Genomic DNA, 6,000 nt, shown 5'->3' on the forward strand with positions numbered 1-6,000 from the left:
TATTTTTTATAAAATAATTATTTAATATGACACATAAATTTTATGTTATATATTAATAATATATTTATATTGTCTTATACATTTTTAAATTGACATATAATTCATTTATGATTTTTCATATATGATTCTGAGTTTTATATTTATACCAAGATACATAGTATGCATTAAACGATCTATCTTATTACTTATAAATTTATATCGAAATTTAGTGATACCTATGAATTAATCTAAAGACAATGATATAATAATAATAATGATGGTTGAACAATTTTAATTATTTTTATTGTTATTGATATTATATATATATATATAATGAGATCAAAAAGCTTAAATCAACAATTACGATATCTTAAAATTCGGACACTAGATTTGTACAAAATTTAAATATATATATATATATATATATATATATATATAAGACTGTGTCCATTAGATTATATGAGACGGTATAATTTAAAATCACATGACCTGATTCAATGGTTCACCGTCTTGAATGATTACTCTTATGTTTCGAGTACGATATCTCGACATCCGTATACCGAATAAGTCTAAACTTTATCAAATGTATTTTTCTGTAAGTTTAATCATATATAACGATCTGATCTGAATTTTGATCGGCCGATTAACCCATGCTATTCAACAATGTAAGTGATAGTTACATGTTTATGAATATACAAATTTATTGTGAACCTGGAACCAAAGGCCACCGAGCACTCTGATGTGGTTTCTTTGTACTCTCCTGCTGACAAAGAAGTCAGCCAAAATACCGTCTTGGCTGAAGGTGAGACTGCTGGTAACTTAGATGCAAGCAAGGGGGAGGAGTGTGATAAGGATGGAAATCATAATGGGAAGCAAAAGACAATTTTTCTGATGAGACAATGTCAGCTCCTAGACCTGCAGACAACACTTTTACACCTGAATATAATCAAACTAGAAAATATCTCAAGAAAGATGTGGATCATTGTGAAGAAAAGTCTAACAGTATGCTTTCCGAAGCTGGAAATGTAAAGGGTGCTGGAGCTTCTGCTGAATTACATGTAATGCTTGGTTCTATAAAGAACTCGAATAACTTAACTGATGTTCCAAGTCCATGCGAAGCAGATAGTGATGCAATAGATTTGGAAAACCGAACTGGAATCCAGGGATAATGGTTTCGAGAAACCCTTGGATGATAAGAAGTCCCAAATAACTGCCCCCTTGGAAGATCCTGTACCACCAGTTATTTCAGAACTGCTGAACAATATTCATGTGATTAGCAATGTTGTTAGAGTAGGGTCGGCGAATATTGATGGAACAGGAATGGAGTTAGAAGATAATATTGAGGTTGTAGCATCAGAAAGAACTTCTGAACTGCCAATTTCAGAAGAGTCCATATCTCAATTCACTAATTCAGAAATGTTGAGGGAAAAGTCTGCTAATGACAATAGCTGTATTGCTGATGCTGCTGAAGTGAGTACTGAACTGAATCGAGGTGGTGGTGTTGTTGAACTGAATGAAAATTTAGAGAACCCTACTCCAATCCACTATCCGTATGAAACTTCGGTTGATGTTGAGGAGAGCTGTACGAGTGGAGAGATTAAGACATCAAAATCTGTTGGCATTGTCTTGAGTGCAGAACCGGCTTCTGATGGTAATGTTCTCGCATCAGATGTATGTTCTGTCACCCCCCGTTTAACGGAGCCAGTTCCATCGACTTTAGATTCCCAAGATTTATGTCAGACTTCTGCTACTGCGATGATAAGAATATCATCAATGTTGAACGTGTAACTAGTGTCAATTCCTAGTGCTCCCATGATGAAGGTGATGACAAGCTGGCTAAGCAGGAGGATGGTGTTTCTGCAGTGGATCTATCGGGTAGTTCAAGTGGCAAATGTGATAATTTGGAATGGAATTGTGGATCAATTTCAGGTAAACTCTCTAGTCTCTAGTCTCTAGTCTCTAACTTGATCAGAATACAAAACTATATAGGTTGCTTAAAAACTCTTAATCTTTACTAATTAACATGGTAGTGGTATATTTGATCTGAGTTTCAAATCTCTGCAAGTAAAATTGGCTCTCTTCTAATTTTCCTTGTTGGTTTGGTTTGGGCTAACGATGGTCAATGCATTTTATTCTTGGCCTAGATATCATTTGATTAAACACACATGACAAGAGTGCACCTTTTGTTATGTACTCCATGTATTCTGTTTTCATTTTATCACCTACTTCTTTTGATAAATAGCACTTTGCTCTCAAACCAATGTGGCTGTTGCAGAGACAAACTCCCAGCCAGTGGACACATTAGAAAACAATTCCCTTAAGCATAGAACCGCAACTGAGGAAGCCCATCCAGACAAATCAGATGTTTCTGAGCCCCCCTTCTTTCCTGCCTTTGGCTCAATCTGGAGGCGAAGGGGTTCGGGTTTCTGCTGCTTCAGAGATTGAGCGAGTGCAGAACAATCAAAAGCTAAAATCTGATGCTCTGCAGGCTAAGATACCCCATTGAGGTTAAGAAAGAGAAGAAGAAGAAGGGAGAGTCGTATTGGGTACTGTTTGTATGCTGCTCATCGGTGCGTAGGGACCTATAATTCTTCAAGTTCAGTGTATGTATTTGATGCGTGAGGAACGCCACTTAAAGGCTCTACATTTTCATTGCTCTGTGTGTTCATAGTGAAGCCTCGAGGATCATAAGTCAAATGCAGGGTTATCAGTGTGATATATAAGCTGTTTTACTGATTGTGTGAGATATGGTCAGTGTCAGCCAACACTTGCTATGGCTTTATTGTATGTATATGTTGCACCAGGTTTGAGTTCAGACCTTCATTTTTTGTTTCTTGGTTACTGGAGAAGGCTGTCATTCAATTACTTTCCTATGTTCCATACTTTGAACCCCTCTAATGTTTTTCACTGTCTCATCTTTCTGCTGATATTTCATCATTAGCTTTGGCCAGTGAAACTTTGAAGATAAGTTTCATGCAACAAGCTAAAAGAATAAATGCTTTGAGAAACATAACTAATCTTAGCAATCCACAGAGCATTTAGTGATTGAATGCTAATAATAGATATTATCTTTTTGGTTTTTTTAATAGGACCTTCACCATGGACAAAAAGCTATACACTGAATTGGCTGTGTAATATGGACCAGTGTTTTAGTGCTTAAAATTTTATAAAATATATCGCAGAAATTTGTGTGAAATTAATTAGCAAATGAAAAATAATTAAAACTAACATAAAATAATTTAGTCATATATCTATACTATTTATATAAATGTGTGAATTCGACTAAAGTTTGTTCCTACTGTAAGAAGATATCTTGATCTTTTAATTTAATACATACATACATACATATATATATATATATAAAAGTATGAATGCTAACACCATTCAATAGTCCGTATTTATACTATTTTTGCACGCATTATATATGATAACATTTAGATGGAAAATTCTAAATAATTTGTTAGGATATATAAATATGATAACGTTTAAAGCGCTAAGTCTCGATCTCTATCGTGGACTCATGTATCTTCAAGGAGCGTCTTCAGCAACCAAGGGTTCAATCCAACACATAAAATGACGTTGTACCAACTAAAGGAATTGGGGGACAGATCAGAGAAAGAACAACGACGTTTCACTTAAATTAGGGCAAGTTGCAAGTCAGTTGGACGAATAAAAAATCACAACTTAAATGAACGGTCTAGCTGAGCGATCATCCTACTGGCTACCAATGAATATAGGGCACGCAGCTGAATATTTGAGTATTCGAGTAAGCTATCAAATAGTTGAGTTCCTCTTCTCTATCGTCTCCAACCCCATTTCTCTATCAACAAAGAAGTAAGCTGGTTTGGTTGACATTCCCGTTCTTGTTGCAAGCGCAAAGATGAACAGATACCCAAATCCATGGGTTTTTTCTGCTCCCCTTTCTTCCACTTACTACTAGTCCTGATTTCCTTGAACTGGATGTTTGATTTCACTTTCAAGAATGCGCCTTTTTGTGGAGAAAATACGCCTTCTTCTCTGTAAATTGAGGATGAATACTGTATTCCCACACATTTAATTTCTTTTATTAATTCCTCCTTTTGATTTTATAAAAGGAACATGGATGAAAACAAGAGGTTTGGATTAGTTATATTTAGGTGAAATATGTAAACGTGATGGATTACATAGACAATTTTTCTGGATTACTCATGACAATGTGATGGCTTACATGAGGATTTTTTTCTTTTTTCTTGTTTACTTGACACAAAATAGGCTTGACATTCCAAAAGGAGACGTCCATGTCTAATATGAGGATTATACCACTTGTTTCCTTTTCTGCTACGAGCATAACTTATGGAAACACGCTCTTCAGCCTCAGGCTCAAGTGTGCTAGGTATTTGGACAAACACAGTGTAATCTTAAACTTTTAAAGGTAAATTTAAAAATATTTTGGATGTAAGGAAAATTTTCTAAAAAGCATTCTAAAACGTGTTACATACTTCAAGATTCGTGTTGACGTCCTGTTAATCAAATATGCCATTGTTAAAATGGTTTCTTCAATAAACTTAGGAACATGCATAAAGAATGTAATTGAACAAGCTACTTCAAGAAGATGCTCGATTTCTTTTTCAACAATTCCATTTTGTTTTAGGGGTACTGCTACGTGTAGATTGATGGTGGATGCCTTTTCCTTCAAAAAACTTACCGGACACATATTAAAATATTTTGTTCCAGTATTAGAGCTTAATGTGTTGATTTTTACCCATGTTGTAAGATGCTTTGGCAATTTTCCACTTCAGATTTTTCAATCATCAAATATACCCAATACAACCCTGTATGATCATCCATGAAAGTCACAAACCAATTTTTTTCATGTGATATTGTTAATTTGTGAAGGGCTCAAAGATCACTGTGCATTAAATGATATAGGTTTGAATCAGGATATGATTTTGAGCATTAGTAGCACGACTACTTTCTGACATGAGACAACTTTCACATTCAGTGATAAGCTTTCCAAATTCTTTAAAAAAGTAGCGCACATATGTTTAAGATAAGCGAGACTAGGGTGTCCTAATCTAATATGCCAATGTATGACTTGTTCATAAACCAGAGTTTGAACGACTACTATGAAAACCTAGAGCTTTTTTATTACTCAAGAAGTTGTCATTGAAGTTTTAAAGTCATTCGATTATTGTGGCATTGTCAATCATTCTCCTCGAGGTCTCATCCTAAAATTTATAGTGAGAATAAAAAAAAAAGTAATATGAAAATTAGAGGCAAGTTCGGGAATATAGAGAACATATTTAAGTTCTATATTGTTTGAAATTTTTATTATGCATTTTCCAGCAGTAGCTGATAAACTACCATGTGTAATTTTAAATTTTTTATTTGTGGAACAATGTAAACAGGTATGAAATAAGTATTAGTTTCTTACATATTCCTATTCACTGTAGAACGCAGATTTTGACAATTCAAAATCGCATAATCTCTACAATGGTGGCACTTTTGGCCTAGGTGCACGTTGGTAAGCTTGGAGTGTGGAGTCTAAACCAGCGCAAGAAACATTTTTCGTCATCCATTGCGATGGCATTTACTCAAGAAGAGCTAGAAAAGATGGTCAAAGGACTTGAGGTGCCCAACGTATGATGCTAGCAGGCAAGTATTTAAGTTATTGGTTCAGGAGGAATGCCATGACTATGTTCTGAAGAAGATGGATAGAGAAGACTAGCACATAGGAGCGAGTTGCGAGGGGAAACGGTTACTACGATATGGATCTATGGGGAGAGTATGGCACTTGGACCGATTATGAAGATGCTTTGCTTTCTTGTGCGGGTTGAGGATGCTGACGAGCATTATTCTGCTGAGTGTAAAAAACTATATGCTTTTATAAATGCCTATGCATAGGGCCGTTTTTGTTGGGTATCCATTTCTAATGTATTGGGGTTATGTTGTTGCGTCGTATGTGGGGTTATGTAGATACTGGTTTGATTGACATTCGCGTTCTCACTGTAGGTGCAAAGATGATCAGATACCCAAATCCAC

The sequence above is a fragment of the Sesamum indicum genome, linkage group LG9 (genome assembly GCF_000512975.1).
Source record: "Sesamum indicum cultivar Zhongzhi No. 13 linkage group LG9, S_indicum_v1.0, whole genome shotgun sequence".
NCBI lineage: Eukaryota > Viridiplantae > Streptophyta > Magnoliopsida > Lamiales > Pedaliaceae > Sesamum > Sesamum indicum.